The following is a 19333-nucleotide window of genomic DNA, read 5'->3' on the forward strand; positions in this document are numbered from 1 at the left end:
CTCACATAGTACTCGTCCGTATTCTACACTAGTGGGACCCCGGCCTTAGACCGCTATCCAATTATTCGGCAAGCAAACTGTTTTCTGTTACAGCCAAATATTTCATATCTTCACTCATCAGTTCAGAACAACAGCTGCCATTTTTCTACAACCCAGTTTCTATGTTTTCTTTCAGAGTTGAGTATCTTGGCCTTGTTTCTATGTCAAAGTTATGAATTTTCAGCAAATAGAGTTGTGAATTTGGTGTGTGATTAGTTTTCCATTAAATCCTCCAACTTTAAAGTCGATAACAGTGGTGATGGGTTTCTCAACTCTCCTATAAGGGATCTGCACACATAGATCTTTGGAAGTCTACTCTCAGTCCAATTTCCCTACCACCTCATTAGTATCTGAAAGTTTAAGGCCTAACAGGACTTTGCATCTTATTTTGCATTGGTATGTTGCTCTGTTTCCTGCCTGGCTCAATACACTTGCATTCATAAGTTTACAATCACATAAAGTAACTGCAGATGTGTAGCTTAAGACTGCACAACTCCTGTTGTGTCCCATGAATGGGAACAGCTTGTTGTGTATTTTCTATGTTATGTATTTCATTCTGCTGTTGCTTGGGAGAAGCTCTGTCGTTTGAAGTGTGTCCCTTCTTCCCTTCTGTAGTTGATGATGTTAGCCCTTGCTCCTCCCTTCTTCTTCATTATCAGTTTGCTGTAGCCATCTTTGGATGCACATGTATACTTATCTGTTTGGGATTACTCTTTCCACCTGCTGCATTGTACTTAATACAAGATTTCAGAGAATATCAACCCTGTTTCTCCTGGACTCTTATTACAACTCAGTACAGCTGAGTTGGCACTATCTGAGGGTGCTTGGTATGTGAGTACAACAATCATACAGTTATCTAAGGGATTGATGGCCAAGGGTTTAGAGACTCATACTGCCTTGAAGAGTCAAAATAACCCCTTTAACACTTTTATGATTACTCTAGCTGTGTTTTTAATCCAGCTAAAATCAAAGTCTCAAGAACCCCATTCATTTTGATGTAGGAAGACAAGATGGACCACTTATGGTGGGGTGCATGTATTACCTTGCCAGCTGGGAAGATGGACAAAATTCTATATTTAGAGATCCATGGCACTCTTTTCAAGGAGCATTGTTCATGGATAATTACCTGCTTTCTACTCTCCATCAAAACCAGTTTACATAATGAACTTCTTTATATTTAATAAAGTAATTGTGCTGCAATTTCTAATCTGAAATCTCTATAATGTCATACTATACTTGGCCTGTGGGGTGTACGTGAACGTTACCTAGAATAAAAACATAATGCATGGGCACAATGCAGTATGTGAACTGTAGCAACCTTAACTCTAGTGACTCACCTAGCTGTGTGCCAAACAGGACTCAAAATAAAAGGGGACAGAGCAGAACCAGTGCCTGACTGTACTGGAATCTGTCTGTGGAAGCCTGATTATATAATGAAGCATGGCCCAAGTAATGTCCCTTCTTTGAGCCTTGAAACAATCATAATGCCCTCTCTTCATCACATCATACTATAGTAAGGTTCCAAGTCCTCCTCTGCTTTGTTTGAATCAATAAAAAAGTGAAATTCTCCTATTCTTCATGGTAAGCAGGCCACTGGCCTAACGGAGCCTATGGTTCTTTGCTCTCCCACAGTTTGCAACTGTATCTGCATCCTTAGAATGCAAGTACAGTAGAAAGCAGAGTCTTCACAGGAATCCAGGTGGGGTTCCTACCCCTAGAGGCAAGGCCTATGTGACCGCAATCATTACTCCACTAGTCCATCAGAGCAACCCTCAGCTAAGGAAAGCAGATTTATTTGTATATTAGGCCTATTATATATTTTTGGCTGTTTTCATTTCCTATATGAACAATTTAGTTATTTTATTTTAAAAAAGTAATTTAAGGCAGAATATATTTGTCTTCAGTTTGAACATTTTTATTAGTTTTGCCCATGTTCTTAGAAAAACAATATCTTTTCACACCTTTTATTATGCTGGTGTCATGAGATTTTTATGTTACTCATAGTTAAGTTCATATGGTCCTCACAGAGGTTTACTACATCTCTTGAACAAACAAGTACATTTTACACAGGAAATGACATAGACACGTTAAAGTGTACATAAGGTTTAGGATCACATTAACTTGGTAATGGTAATGTATTGTTTTGAGTGCCATACTGTTTGCTTTACAGTTTCAAATTCAGAGCTTGATTTAAGCCAAATACAACACACGCATATCTACTTTGCCATGTTCTGCTTTTTTGGAATAGTTCCCCTTCTAAGGGCAAGCAATGAATGCTAAAGATCAAAAAATGCCAAAAAATACTCAGAAATCTACACATAGCTATTAAACTGATGTGTTACCTGATGCACAGTAGCTATTTTGAAAAGGTTTGGACTTTACTGAAATAAAATCAACAGACAGTCACATGGGATCAACCACCACTACAGCTATGGTTGTTATTGACAGGATCTCCAATGTGCTCTCATTTCATGGTGTTTATTTACCCCTTCAAGACCTATCAATTTTTCTTTTTTGAACTTTAGTTTTTTCTTCCGCTTCTTCCAATAGCTATGACTTATTTTTATGTTTCCATATACATAGCTGTATGAGGGCTTGTTTTGTGCAATGATTTGTAGTTTTGAATGACACCATTCAATTTACCAAATAATGTACCCAAATACCCAATGTTTGGGGTGCTGAATCAGAATAGTAAGAAGGACTTCCTGGAGAAGTCTGTGTTCATAGTCCGTGCCCAAACAGTAGGTGTCACGGATTTACCGCAACAGAGAGTAGCAACAAGATCGCAGCGTCTGATTTCTCCTACTCTTGCACTGACTAGAAGCACCTCCCCAACATATTAAATGGTGCAGGTTTCTTTTAGCAGTGCTGAGGTTAATCTGGTCAGTTGAGAGCTTCAGGAAACTGTGCTGCATTAATGCTCAGCTTTTCACTGTTAGCCACACCCATCTACTATATAATCTTGGCCCTGGATAGCACTTTTTGTCAGAGTAAGCCTTTGCTGCATGGTGGAGGTTGTTGTTGGTTGCTATTTGAGAAGGTGTTTGGATTTATATGTAACTGTTGCTAGGTTTTTGGTATGTGACAATTCCTCTTCTTCAGTTTAACACCATCCTCCACTCCTTGGTGCATTCCTCTGTTGTTTGTGTAAGTGTATTTTTATGATTGTTTTTTTTTTTCGTTATCCCTGTTCATATTACCTTGTTAATCTCGGATTCAAGAGCTAAGGCAAGGTACATGGCCCCGGCGTCTTCACCATCAGAAATAATCTGGGTAACAGGGCGAGCTAGGGCTTCCCTACCATTAGGGTCAGGGTAGGAGCCCCTGGTCCCGCCACACCCGACAACAGAGTTTTGAAATTAGCTCCGAAACCGTTTTTTGATCCATTATGGATCCTATCACTGCTCTGACAGGGCAACTGCAGCATCTCAGCCTGGAGGTGGCAGATCTATGTACTGTCGTTTTGCAGCACCCTGACACATCAGATTTGAGGACCATGACTCCTAGGCAACCCTTAGTGGAGCCCAAGATCGCTTTGCCTGACAGGTTCTCTGGGGGGCGTGACAAGTTTGTTGTTTTCAGGGAGGCCTGTAAACTATACTTCATGTTAAGTCTTTGTTCCTAACCAAGGAGCAGTGGGTGAGGAAAATAATCTCTCTCTTTTAGGGTGACCCCCAAGCATGGGCATTCTCTCTCCCATCTGACTCCCAGTCACTCCAGATGTTGGAGACATTTTTCTGGAACTGGCTCATTTGGTGACTACCCCGACCACGTCTCTTTAGCTGAGTCCACACTATGTCAGCTTCGGCACGGAGACCGGCCAGATGAGAAGTATTGCTCCAAGATTCGGAGGTGGTCCACTGACACTAAGTGAACTGACCCTGCACTTTGTAGCCAGTTCTGTCATGGGCTATCAGTAAGGTGGAGGATACTTAGCTGTGTATGAGACTTCAGTTTTCGTTGATGCAGCCATGTGTCTGGCTATCCGGGTGAACTTCCATTTTTCAACAGAGGGATAAAGAGACACCCCAATGTGTGGGAGGTCATGCCAAGGGAAATCTGGTCTGAGTCATCTGAGGAACCTATGCAGTTGGGTGGGGAAAGTTGTTCTGGAATCAGTCTGTAGTTCGGCATAAAGTGAGTATGTTTTTCTGTAAGAGAAAGGGCCATGTTGTGGATGCATGTCCTTTGCTACCTCACTGCAAGCAGCCACCAGAAAACTAAGGAGCCCAGGGAGGTTATCAACCTAGGTGTACATATCTTCTCTGTGGGTAGGACACAATATTTTTTGTCTGCTGAAATCCATCTGGGCAACAATAAGGTGGTTATTTCTGAATTTCGGGACAGTGGGGCGGGTTTTAACTTGATCGATGCTAGGTTCGTCCAAATCATATACCCATAATTGCTATTGACTTTGCACCCTTGAGATGGGTATTTTACTCAAGTCGTCCGAGGGTTACATCTACAGGTAGGGGCCATGCACTAAGAAAGTATTGACTGTTATGCACTAGAGGTTCTGCCCTCTCCTGTGGTCCTTGGACTACATTGGCTCACTCTGTTCAATCCTGTGGTAGATTGGCAGACATGGGAGTTGGTAAAGTGGAGTGAGTCTTGTCAAGGACACTGCTTGGGCACCCGGCTTGCAAGCGTGAATACCCAGTCTGTGCCTATATACCTGTCTGACTTTGGGGATGTGTTTTCCGAGCAGGGGTTCCAAGGACTGACGTTAATCTTGCCCCTGGGACAAAGCTGCTAAAGAGAAGACTATATAATATCTCTGGTCCAGAGAGGCAGGCAATGAAGGACTATATCGTGGAAAGTTTGGGAAAGGGTCATATCAGCCTGATAGAAACTATGAGAACCTTGGGATGCCATTTGGGTTGATTAATACTCCCTTTGTCTTTCAGCCCTTTGTAAATGATTACTTTAGTCACCTGGTAGGTAGATTTGTTGTAATCTATCTTGATGACATATTACTTTATTCACCTGACCGTGTGTCGCATCAGGTACATGTCAGGCAGGTCTTAGAGATACTCAGAGACAAAAAATTATTTGTCAGACAAGAGTAATGTAGGTTCTTGGTTGAGGAGATGCCTTTTCTATGATATGTTTTATTGTCCACCGGTTTTCACATGGATCCAGTGAAAGTCTGGGTGATACTTGATTGGGATTGTCCTAAGGATTTGAAGGCATTACAAAGGTTTTTGGGTTTCGACAACTACTGTCGTAAGTTCATCAAAAACTTTTTGGTTGTGGCTAAACCTCTGAGGGATATGACCAGGAAAGGGACAGACCTTTTCAAATGGTCCTGTCCGGCCAGGGAGGCATTCGATACCTTGAAGAAGTGTTTTGCATCTGCGCTGATTTTCACAGCCTGACATTACACAACCTTTTTTGTAGAAGTTTACGTATCTAAAGTGGGAATGGGGGCTGTATTGTTGCAAGGTGTGTCTCCTGGTAAATGGTGTCCATGTGTAATCTTTTCTAAAAAACTGTCATCTGCAGGGAGAAATTATGACATTGGTAACAGGGAATTATTGGCAATCAAGTGGGCCTTTGAAGAGTAGCATCATTTTCTAGAGGGGGCAATTCATCTGGTTATGGTAGTTATGAATTATAAGAATCTCATATATCTAGAGTCTGCAAAACGTCTAACGCCTTGACAGGCAAGATGGGCATTGTTCTTCATGAGGTTTAACTTTTTTGTTACATATAGGCCGTGGAACAATAACATTAAGGCGGATGTCTCATCTCGTTGTTTTCTTGGGGGTGGAGATAATTGTGAACTGGTTCCTATACTACAAAAAGGGGTGGTTACTAGTGTTGAGCGATACCGTCCGATACTTGAAAGTATCGGTATCGGAAAGTATCGGCCGATACCGGCAAAGTATCGGATCCAATCCGATACCGATACCCGATACCAATACAAGTCAATGGGACTCAAGTATCGGATGGTATTCCTGATGGTTCCCAGGGTCTGAAGGAGAGGAAACTCTCCTTCAGACCCTGGGATCCATATAAATGTGTAAAATAAAGAATTAAAATAAAAAATATTGCTATACTCACCTGTCCGACGCAGCCTGGACCTCAGCGAGGGAACCGGCAGCGTTGTTTGTTTAAAATTCGCGTTTTTACTTGGTTACGTGAAGTCCCGGCTTGTGATTGGTCAGGGCGGCCATGTTGCCGGGACGCGGACCAATCACAGCAAGCCGTGACGAAATTACGTCACGGCTTGCTGTGATTGGTCCGCGTCCCGGCAACATGGCCGCCATTAACCAATCACAAGCCGTGACGTCACGGGAGGCTGGACACGCGCGCTTTTTAAAATACGCGCATGTCCAGCCTCCCGTGACGTCACGGCTTGTGATTGGTTAATGGCGGCCATGTTGCCGGGACGCGGACCAATCACAGCAAGCCGTGACGTAATTTCGTCACGGCTTGCTGTGATTGGTCCGCGTCCCGGCAACATGGCGCCATGACCAATCATAAGCCGGGACGTCACTGGAGGCTGGACACGCGCGCTTTTTAAAATACGCGCATGTCCAGCCTCCCGTGACGTCACGGCTTGTGATTGGTTAATGGCGGCCATGTTGCCGGGACGCGGACCAATCACAGCAAGCCGTGACGTAATTTCGTCACGGCTTGCTGTGATTGGTCCGCGTCCCGGCAACATGGCCGCCCTGACCAATCACAAGCCGGGACTTCACGTAACCAAGTAAAAGCGCGAAATTTAAACAAACAACGCTGCCGGTTCCCTCGCTGAGGTCCAGGCTGCGTCGGAGAGGTGAGTATAGCAATATTTTTTATTTTAATTCTCTCTTTTACACATTATTACATTAATGTTGTTGCGATACCCGATACCCGATACCACAAAAGTATCGGATCTCGGTATCGGAAATTCCGATACAGCAAATATCGGCCGATACCCGATACTTGCAGTATCGGAATGCTCAACACTAGTGGTTACACTTACTACATCTATATGTTCCAATCTTGAGAAAGAGGGTGTTGAGGTTCAGGGGGATGCCCCTGCTGCCTGTCCGTTAGGAAAACTCTTTGTACCTGTCAGTCTCCATCTAAGAATTCTTAGTGACCATCATGATTCGGTCTTGGCCGGACATACCAGTAATGAAGCCACCGCAGATCTTCTTACTCTGTGTTTTTTGTGGCCAGTGGTACATCAGGATTTCTGGGAGTATGTAGCTGCCTTCAGTGTCTGTGCGCATTCTAAAACCTCTCATACTCATCCGTCTGGGTGTCTTCAACTATTGGCGATTCCCAGAAGTCCTTTGACTCATTTATTGGTCGATTTTATCACTGATCTACCAGTGTTGGCAGTTAATACTGTAGTTTTGGTGGACAGATTCAGTAAAATGTCACATTTTATTGCGCTCCCCGCTTTACCTAACGCCAAGACCATGGTTCAAATTTTCATCAGAGAGATTGTAAAATTACATGGTATCCATCCCTACCGATATTGTTACTGACCGGGGGATGCAGTTTATTTTCAAATTTTGGCGGGCATTTTGCACTTGTTTGATGATCCATCTGCCATTCTCTTCAGAGTTTCACCCGCAGTCTAATGGCTAAACTGAATATGTTAAGCAGAATCTTGAGAGTTATCTTAGGTATTTTGTGTCTGAGAATCAGGATTGGGTTAAGTACTTCCTTCTAGCTGAATTTGCGGTAAATATTCATTGTCATGAGCACATAGGTAAGTTTTTCGGGGCATACGGGTTTTATCCTCAGTTCAGCTCATTTAATAGGAATCGTTCTTCTGGAATACCTGAACAAAAATGGTATTCATCATCAATTACATCTGTGTGGCAAGGGGTTCTTGATAATTTGTGGCTGATCAGAGACAATTGGTGTGTCTGGACCTGTGTGTTGATGACTTGGCATGGTTGTCCTCAAGGAACATTAAGTTGAAGGTTCCCTCTTTGAAACTGAGTCCAAGGTTCATTGGTCCTTCTAAGATTGTGACTGTCGTCAATCCCATAGCATTTTGACTTGCTTTGCCTCCCACTTTTAAGATCCCTAATATGCTTCATCGATCTCTACTCAAAAAATACATTGTGTCCACTGTACCATCACCGCGACCGCCATCTGCAGTCATTGTGGATGGAAACTTGGAATTTCAGATAACTAAGATCGCTGATTCTCGCTTAGTTCATCTGTCGCTTCAGTGTCTGGTACACTGGAAGGGATACGGTCCCAAAGAGATGATGTGGCTACCAGCATCTGACATCTATGCAGCCAGGTTGATCCTTTCTTTTTATGTGGCACACTCTGACAAACCCAGTTCTTAGGTTCCGGAGGTCCTTCGTGGAAAGGAGGTACCGTCACAGGTTTACCATGACAGAGAGGAGCCAGAAGAAAACAGCATCCAATTTCTCCTACATTGCAGGTTTCTTTTAGCAGTGCAGGGATTAGTCTGCTCAGTTAAGAACTCCTGGAAGCTTTCCTGCATTTGGTGAATTTTTCTGTGACTGTTGCTAGCTGTGTGGAGTAAGGGTACAGACTGAGGGTGGATTCAGGAGCTAAGGCAAGTTACGTGGCCTCAGGATCTTCACCATCCGAAGTAATCCAGGGAACAGTGCGAGCTAGGGAACCCCTAGAGTTAGGGACTGGTAAGGAGCCCCTGGTCCTGGGACACCTGACAACAGAGTTGTGACATTAGCTCTGACTGAAACCATTTTTTGATCCATTATGGATAGGTGTTCAGTACGGACCCCAAACTTTACTGTTCGGGTTCACTTATTACTATCCACCAGTGTTTTCAATTGTTGACTTTTATTTTTGGGATGATTTGAAATCTAGACCTGTGTTAACTGATGATTTTGCTTACGATTGATTGTTTTTCCTTGATTGTGAGTACTGAAGCCAATTTCACATGAACATTCATTGTGATTGTGAGCACTGCAATAATGCCACGTGAACATCCAGTTCAATCGTGAGGTACTCCAGCACCCAAAATCATTAAAAAACTTTTTTATTCGTATGAATACACATAGAATGCACTAAAATCAAATTCAGGAATCCTATGTGTTTCTTCCAAAAACAAGGAGAATGTGGGAATGTTGTGGGAATGCAGGAAAACCTGGTGCTGACATCACTGAAATTGTGCTTGTGGTGGTAGGCGAGTATGTTTTGTTTTTTTATACAGTTTTAAAGAAATAATCGTCCCATGAGTGGACAACCTTTTTAACCAGGAGGTACGTGGTGAATGTTTGAACTTGAAGTAGGATTGAAGCATCCAGTTGCCTTGCAACCAGAGACTTTCAGCATAAGTCAAAGCTGCCTACCTTAACATGAAGCTTGAACGAGATAAGTAACAGGTTTACAATTCCTCTCTTTTTTTGAGATGTCGTTTGATTGGGATGCTACAAAATCCTCAGATAATGAATAAATTATTTATTACATATGGCACATCTCCTCTGGGATCTGCTCCTGCTATGTCTGCTCTTGTCACCATGTTCTGCTATATATGATACGATACACTTTATTGATCCTGGGGGAAATTACGGTATTACAGCAGCAATACAAACAGCAGTGCATAAAATATTAGGACACAAATGTTGCACAAGTATACCAATATTACATAACAAATAAATGTGGGTAGTTCAGGTATATAAGTCACTGTTAATTGACACCTGGAATCAGTCAATGTTGTCTACCACCCTTAGGAAATTATTATACCTTCCCATAGCAGTAGGTACAAACGATTTCCTGAATTTCTCCTTCTTACACCTTAGTAGGATTAGACCGCTGCTGAATGTGCTCTTCTGCTTCAAGAACAGCTCGTATAGTGGGTGTGTATTATTGATCATTATAGCCCTACACTTCTTCTGAATCCTATCCTTCAATACCTCCTCAAAAGAGTCCAACAACCGCGCTTGCCTTCTTGATAAGTTTGTGGAGCTTATTAGCATCAGATACTTGCACACTACTGCCCCAGCAAGTGAAGCAAAAAAGATGGCGCTTGCCACAACTGACTGGTAAAACATTTTGAGAATTTTACTGCACACATTGAATGACCTGAGCTTCGGAAAAAGTACAGTCTGCTCATTCACTTCTTGTAAACCTTTTCTGTATGACACCTCCAATCGAGTTTACTGTCAAGGTGAACTCCCAAATATTTGTAGCTTTCAACAATCTCAACCTCCTGGCCAGCAATATTGATCAGTAAGCAATCCTCATTTTTCCTTCTATAACTCACCACCAACTCCTTGGTTTTCTTTACATTTAGTTCTAGACATTTAGTTGGGCACCAATCCACAAAGTCAGAAACCACCCTTCTCTATTCCTCCTCCCCCCGGCCCCCCCACAATGCCCCCTACAATCACTGAGTCATCTGAGAATTTTTGGAGGTGACAAAAATCTGATTTATACTGAAAGTCAGCTGTATAAAAGGTGAAGAGAAGGGGCAACAGCACTGTACCCTGAGGGGCTCCAACACTGCTCAGTACACTGCCAGATAACACCTTCCCCATCCTTACAAACAGTGGCCAGTCTGTCAGGTAGTTTCTTATTAAGTTCACCATCCCCTCATCCACTGCCATATCAGTCAACTTATTACGTAGTAAGAGCGGCTGTAAGGTATTGAAAGCACTTGAGAAGTCAAAGAACATTGCACACTACAGCTCCATCATTGTAAAAGAATGAATGTACTGTATGTAGCAGTGACACTACAGCATCATCTACCCCAATCTCTGCTGGTACGCAAACTGTAGGGTGTCAGTAAAAGCCCTCACCCTCGGACACAAGTAGGCCAGTATTATTCTCTCCAAGGACTTCATAGCATGTGATTTTAAGGCCACTGGACCATAGTCTTGTAGGGAAGTTGGAAAAGTGGTCTTAGGAACTGGCACCAGGCAGGTGGTCTTCCACAGTTCTTGTACACCCTGTGACTGAAGGTGTAATAATTATAGGGGATAACTCAGGAGACTCTTTGCGTGGAACAAGACAACTACAGGACACAGTTTTATAAGTGGTAAAGTCTATATTATCACACGGTGAGTCAAACAGATGCAGAAAGAAACTCAAGTCCATAACACTTGGTGTAAATATCAAATGCAGCTCAGCAGTCTATAGGAAACTTCAGAGGAAAATGCAATCACGCAGAAAGTCTATGAAGCACAATTATTCTTGAGGATACCTGACACGAATAAGTCCTTGCTTAGTCCACAACACAGATAGATATGCTTATAAGGCAGTTCAAATAATATCTTAGCTCAACCAGGGAGGTCTGGGTAATAGTCTCAGGTTCTTGCAGAGCAGAAACAGCTTACATGTCCAGCAAATGCAGATGGAAGCAAACACGAGCAGCAGATGAAGGAGGATTACTGGAACTGGTGTATGCAGCAGGAACTCAGAGCAGAGTAGCAGGATAACCCCACAGGTCCACAGGAGCAGGTATATAGCCAGGAAGTCACCAGAGGTCAGGAGCTGGATGCAAGGCAGAATACTCTAGCACAGACTGAAGGCTGGGGTGGAGTTTTATAGCAGGAAGACACAGTGTACATGAGACCAAAGATGCCATCTTGGAAAAGGGCAGTAATGCACAAAAAGGTAATAAAAAATGTTCAGAGTCCTAACAGAAGGCTCCGTTAATAACACTTTCTTTCATTGTGGAGGTGGACGCTTCTGATAATGCTTTGGGGGCTATTCTCTCACAAAGAACTGGAGAGAAGGGTATGCTACAAACTTGTGCTTTCTTTTCCCGTAGACTAACCTCAGCAGAGAAGAATTACGACGTGGTAGACAAGGAATTGCTGGCTATTATTGCAGCTTTCAAAGAATGGAGGCATCATCTGCAAGGAGCTGCACAACAGATCATAGTGCTAACTGACCTGTTATGATCTGGTGACCTTGGAGCAGCATGAAACTTTCTCTGGAGTCAGTGGAACCTGTACTGACCGCAAATCCTGAACTAACACCGCAACTAGAAGTAGCCGTGGGGTTTGCCTAACATACCCTAGACACCTCGACACAGCCGGAGGACTAAATACCCCTATAGATGGAAATAGGAATGCTACCTTGCCTCAGAGCAGACCCCCAAAGGATAGGCAGCCCCCCACGAATAATGACTGTGAGTAGGAGAAGAATAGACACACGCAGGTAGAAAACAGGATTTAGCAAAAGAGGCCACTCTAGCTAAATAGGAAAGGATAGGACAGATTACTAGGCAGTCAGTATTAACCCCTTCACCCCCAAGGGTGGTTTGCACGTTAATGACCGGGCCAATTTTTACAATTCTGACCACTGTCCCTTTATGAGGCTATAACTCTGGAACGCTTTGACGGATCTTGGCGATTCTGACATTGTTTTCTCGTGACATATTGTACTTCATGTTAGTGGTAAAATTTATTCGATATAACTTGCATTTATTTGTGAAAAAAACGAATATTTGGCGAAAATTTTGAAAATTTCGCAATTTTCCAACTTTGAATTTTTATGCCCTTAAATCACAGACATATGTCACGCAAAATACTTAATAAGTAACATTTCCCACATGTCTACTTTACATCAGTACAATTTTGGAACCAAAATTTTTTTTTGTGACGGAGTTATAAGGGTTAAAAGTTAACCAGCAATTTCTCATTTTTACAACACCATTTTTTTTTAGGGACCACATCTCATTTGAAGTCATTTTGAGGGGTCTATATGATAGAAAATACTCAAGTGTGACACCATTCTAAAAACTGCACCCCTCAAGGTGCTCAAAACCACATTCAAGAAGTTTATTAACCCTTCAGGTGTTTCACAGGAATTTTTTGAATGTTTAAATAAAAATGAGCATTTAACTTTTTTTCACACACAATTTATTTCAGCTCCAATTTGTTTTATTTTACCAAGGGTAACAGGAGAAAATGGACCCCCAAAGTTGTTGTACAATTTGTCCTGAGTACGCTGATACCCCATATGTGAGGGTAAACCACTGTTTGGGCGTATGGCAGAGCTCGGAAGGAAAGGAGCGCCATTTGACTTTTCAATGCAAAATTGACTGGAATTGAGATGGGACGCCATGTTGCGTTTGGAGAGCCCCTGATGTGCCTAAACACTGAAACCCCCTACAAGTGACACCATTTTGGAAAGTAGACCCCCTAAGGAACTTATCTTGATGTGTGGTGAGCACTTTGACCCACCAAGTGCTTCACAGAAGTTTATAATGCAGAGCCGTAAAAATAAAAAATCATATTTTTTCACAAAAATGATCTTTTTGCCCCCAATTTTTTATTTTCCCAAGGGTAAGAGAAGAAATTGGACCCCAAAAAATGTTGTGCAATTTGTCCTGAGTACGATGATACCCCATATGTGGGTGTAAACCATTGTTTGGGCGCATGGCAGAGCTTGGAAGGGAAGGAGCGCCATTTGACTTTTCAATGCAAAATTGACTGGAATTGAGATGGGACGCCATGTTGCGTTTGGAGAGCCCCTGATGTGCCTAAACATTGAAACTCCCTACAAGTGACACCATTTTGGAAAGTAGACCCCCTAAGGAACTTATCTAGATGTGTGGTGAGCACTTTGACCCACCAAGTGCTTCACAGAAGTTTATAATGCAGAGCCGTAAAAATAAAAAATCATATTTTTTCACAAAAATGATCTTTTTGCCCCCAATTTTTTATTTTCCCAAGGGTAAGAGAAGAAATTGGACCCCAAAAAATGTTGTGCAATTTGTCCTGAGTACGCTGATACCCCATATGTGGGTGTAAACCATTGTTTGGGCGCATGGCAGAGCTTGGAAGGGAAGGAGCGCCATTTGACTTTTCAATGCAAAATTGACTGGAATTGAGATGGGACGCCATGTTGCGTTTGGAGAGCCCCTGATGTGCCTAAACACTGAAACCCCCTACAAGTGACACCATTTTGGAAAGTAGACCCCCTAAGGAACTTATCTTGATGTGTGGTGAGCACTTTGACCCACCAAGTGCTTCACAGAAGTTTATAATGCAGAGCCGTAAAAATAAAAAATCATATTTTTTCACAAAAATGATCTTTTCGCCCCCAATTTTTTATTTTCCCAAGGGTAAGAGAAGAAATTGGACCCCAAAAAATGTTGTGCAATTTGTCCTGAGTACGCTGATACCCCATATGTGGGTGTAAACCATTGTTTGGGCGCATGGCAGAGCTTGGAAGGGAAGGAGCGCCATTTGACTTTTCAATGCAAAATTGACTGGAATTGAGATGGGACGCCATGTTGCGTTTGGAGAGCCCCTGATGTGCCTAAACATTGAAACTCCCTACAAGTGACACCATTTTGGAAAGTAGACCCCCTAAGGAACTTATCTAGATGTGTTTTGAGAGCTTTGAACCCCCAAGTGTTTCACTACAGATTATAACGCAGAGCCGTGAAAATAATTTTTATTTTTTTTCTCAAAAATGATTTTTTAGCACCCAGCTTTGTATTTTTACAAGGGTAACAGAATAAATTGGACCCCAAAATTTGTTTTCCAATTTGTCCTGAGTACGCTGATACCCCATATGTGGGGGGGAACCACTGTTTGGGCGCATGACAGAGCTCGGAAGGGAAGGAGCGCCATTTGGAATGCAGACTTAAATGGATTGGTCAGCAGCCGTCACGTTGCATTTGCAGAGCCCCTGATGTACCCAAACAGTACAAACCCCCCACAAGTGACCCCATATTGGAAACTAGACCTCCCAAAGAACTTATCTAGATGTGTTTTGAGAACTTTGAACCCCCAAGTGTTTCACTAAAGTTTATAGCGCAAAGCCGTGAAAATAAAAATTCTTTTTTTTTTTCACAAAAATGATTTTTTAGCCCCCAGTTTTGTATTTTCACAAGGGTAACAGGATAAATTAGACCCCAAAAGTTGTTGTCCAATTTGTCCTGAGTACGCTGATACCCCATATGTGGGGGGGAACCACTGTTTGGGTGCATGACAGAGCTCGGAAGGGAAGGAGCGCCATTTGGAATGCAGCCTTAAATGGATTGGTCTGCAGGCGTCACGTTGCATTTGCAGAGCCCCTGATGTACCCAAACAGTACAAACCCCCCACAAGTGACCCCATATTGGAAACTAGACCTCCCAAGGAACTTATCTAGATGTGTTGTGAGAACTTTGAACCCCCAAGTGTTTCACTACAGTTTATAACGCAGAGCCGTGAAAATAAAACATCTTTTTTTTCCCACAAAAATGATTTTTAGCCCCCCAAATTTTTATTTTCCTAAGGATAACAAGAGAACTTGGACCCCAGAAGTTGTTGTTCAATTTGTCCCGAGTACGCTGATAACACATATGTTGGGGTAAACCCCTTTTTGGGCGCACGGGAGAGCTCGGAAGGGAAGGAGCACTGTTTTACTTTTTCAACGCAGAATTGGCTGGAATTGAGATTGGACGCCATGTCGCGCTTGTAGAGCCCCTGATGTGCCTGGACAGTGGAAACTCCCCAATTCTACCTGAAACCCTAACCCAAACACACCCCTAACCCTAATCCCAACGGTAACCCTAACCACACCCCTAGCCCTGACACACCCATAATTCTAATCCCAACCCTAATCCAAACGTAAATGTAATCCAAACCCTAACCCTAACTTTAGCCCCAACCCTAACTTTAGCCCCAACCCTAACTTTACCTCCAACCCTAGCCCTAACCCTAACCCTAACCCTACCCCTAACCCTAACCCTAAACGTGACTGAAATACGTGGCACTGAAATACGTGGCACTGAAATACGTGGCACTGAAATACGTGGCACTGAAATACGTGGCACTGAAATACGTGGCACTGAAATACGTGATACGTGGCACTTAAATACGTGGCACTGAAACACGTGGCACTGAAATACGTGATACGTGGCACTGAAATACGTGGCACTGAAATACGTGGCACTGAAATACGTGGCACTGAAATACGTGGCACTGAAATACGTGGCACTGAAATACGTGGCACTGAAATACGTGGCACTGAAATATGTGATACGTGGCACTGAAATACGTGGCACTGAAATACGTGGCACTGAAATACGTGGCACTGAAATACGTGGCACTGAAATACGTGGCACTGAAATACGTGGCACTGAAATACGTGGCACTGAAATACGTGATACGTGGCACTGAAATACGTGATACGTGGCACTGAAATACGTGGCACTGAAATACGTGATACGTGGCACTTAAATACGTGGCACTGAAACACGTGGCACTGAAATACGTGATACGTGGCACTGAAATACGTGGCACTGAAATACGTGGCACTGAAATACGTGGCACTGAAATACGTGATACGTGGCACTGAAATACGTGGCACTGAAATACGTGATACGTGGCACTGAAATACGTGGCACTGAAATACGTGATACGTGGCACTGAAATACGTGGCACTGAAATACGTGGCACTGAAATACGTGGCACTGAAATACGTGGCACTGAAATACGTGGTACTAAAATATGTGGCACTGAAATACGTGATACGTGGCACTGAAATACGTGATACGTGGCACTGAAATATGTGATACGTGGCACTGAAATACATGGCACTGAAACACGTGGCACTGAAATACGTGGCACTGAAATACGTGGCACTGAAATACGTGGCACTATGACTGTCAGAAAATGTTCATTAAACGGTTAGGGGTGAGGTTAGGGGTAGAGTTAGGGTTAGGGTTTGGATCCCTTTATCACCTTGATGGTGGTGGGTGGCTTTTCAGTGTGTTTAAATGCATGCGTTTTTAAAGCAAACAAACGCATGTGCTTAAAAACGCAAGAAAATACTGCAGGTTGTATTTCTGAAAATGAACGCATGCAGAAAAAAAACGCATGCGTTTGAAAACGCGACCAAACGCGTACAAAAAAACCGCATGCGTTTTCAATGTTAAATATAGGGAAAAAACGCATGCGTTTTTTTGTGCAAAAAACGCTGCAGACAAAAACGCAAGTGTGAAACCAGCGACGCTTTTTATAGCAAAAAAGTTTTTGCGTCTCCACATTTTGAGACCTATAATTTTTCCACATTTTGCTCCACAGAGTCATGTGAGGTCTTGTTTTTTGTGGGACGAGTTGACGTTTTTATTGGTAACATTTTCGGACACGTGACCATTTTTGATCGCTTTTTATTCCGATTTTTGTGAGGCAGAATGACCAAAAACCAGCTATTCATGAATTTCTTTTGGGGGAGGCGTTTATACCGTTCCGCGTTTGGTTAAATTGATAAAGCAGTTTTATTCTTCGGGTCAGTACGATTACAGCGATATCTCATTTATATCATTTTTTTATGTTTTGGCGCTTTTATACGATAAAAACTAAAATATAGAAAAAATAATTATTTTCGTATCGCTTTATTCTCAGGACTATAACTTTTTTATTTTTTTGCTGATAATGTTGTATGGCGGCTTGTTTTTTGCGGGACAAGATGACGTTTTCAGCGGTACCATGGATATTTATATCAGTCTTTTTGATCGCGTGTTATTCCACTTTTTGTTCGGCGGTATGGTAATAAAGCGTTGTTTTTTGCCTCGTTTTTTTTTTTTTTTTCTTACGGTGTTTACTGAAGGGGTTAACTAGTGGGGCAGTTTTATAGGTTGGGTCGTTACGGATGCGGCGATACTAAATATGTGTACTTTTATAGTTTTGTTTTTTTTATTTAGATAAAGAAATGTATTTATGGGAATAATATATTTTTTTTATTATTATTTATTTAGGATTTTTTTTTTTTTTTTTTTTACACATGTGGAAAAAATTTTTTTTTTACTTTTTTACTTTGTCCCAGGGGGGGACATCACAGATCATTGATCTGGCAGTGTGCACAGCACTCTGCCAGATCGACGATCTGCTGTGCAGGGCTGCAGGCTTACCAAGTGTCTGCTCTGAGCAGACACTCGGTAAGCCACCTCCTTCCCTGCAGGACCCGGATGCCGCGGCCATCTTGGATCCGGGACCTGCAGCCAGGAAGGAGGTAGGAGACCCTCGCAGCAACGCGATCACATCGCGTTGCTCCGGGGGTCTCAGGGAAGCCCGCAGGGAGCCCCCTCCCTGCGCGATGCTTCCCTATACCGCCGGTACACTGCGATCATGTTTGATCGCGGTGTGCCGGGGGTTAATGTGCCGGGGGCGGTCCGTGACCGCTCCTGGCACATAGTGCCGGATGTCAGCTGCGATATGCAGCTGACACCCGGCCGCGATCGGCCGCGCTCCCCCCGTGAGCGCCGCTGATCGGTGATGACGTACTATCCCGTCGGCGGTCATACGGGCCCACCCCACCTCGACGGGATAGTACGTCAAATGTCGGGAAGGGGTTAAAACCCTTCCAAAAATATCCACAGCAGATAATACAAAAAGTTCCACAATCTAACTAAAGACATGGAATGTATATCTGCCACTCCAGAGAATCCAACAAGACTGAGAAAATATTGACACAATCTAAGCTGGACAAGAAAACACAAAGAATAGCACTGAATTGTGAAGCACAAGCATGTGTGCCACAGGAAAAAAAACCAGACACTTATCTTTGCTGATTTGGCAGAAAGGCAGGAGGAACAAGGCAGAGGTCCTACACCTCCCAACAACAATTGACAACTGGCAAGGACTAATGAATCCTGCACACCTAAATACCCCAGTCAGAACTGCAATCAGCAGACACACCTGACCAGGACTGCAACCCAGGGACAACTGCATTACCACCTACTACCACCGGAGGGAACCCAAAAGCAGAATTCACAACACTGACCATCGCAATTTAGAGTTCCTTAGATCCGCTAGATGTCTTTCTCCTTGTCAGGCTCGTTGGAACTAATTTTTAAATCAATTTAACTTTGTTATCTCGTACCGTCCAGGTTCTCGTAATGGGAAGGCTGATGCTTTATCCCGAATCCATGCTGCGGATTCCGTACCTGGAGCCCCGTCCAAGACCATTCTATCTGATGCCAATTTCATCGGAGTTATCCATGATTAGGACTTGTGGAAGGAGTGCAGGGAGGCCTATGACGGTGATGCATTTCTGGCCATCCCACCTGTGGATATTAATCTTGTCTTTAAGGGTGGCATGTGGTTCAGAGATCGACGTATCTACGTCCCTGAGGTCGTCCGTCTGCAGTTCCTCAAGTTGGTACATGACTCCAAGTTGGCTGGTCACAGGGTGGTACAGAAGACACAAGAGTTCCTGAGCCGATTCTTCTGGTGGCCAACTTGCCTGAAGGATACCAAGGACTATGTTCTCTCTTGCAAGGTATGTGCTCGTTACAAGACTCCTCATGTGGCACCTACGGGTCTTCTACAACCATTACCTGTTCTGTCCCGCCCTTGGGGGTCTATATCAATGAACTTTATTGTGGAGC

This window comes from Ranitomeya variabilis, chromosome 4 (assembly GCF_051348905.1).
Source record: "Ranitomeya variabilis isolate aRanVar5 chromosome 4, aRanVar5.hap1, whole genome shotgun sequence".
NCBI classification, from domain to species: Eukaryota; Metazoa; Chordata; class Amphibia; order Anura; family Dendrobatidae; genus Ranitomeya; species Ranitomeya variabilis.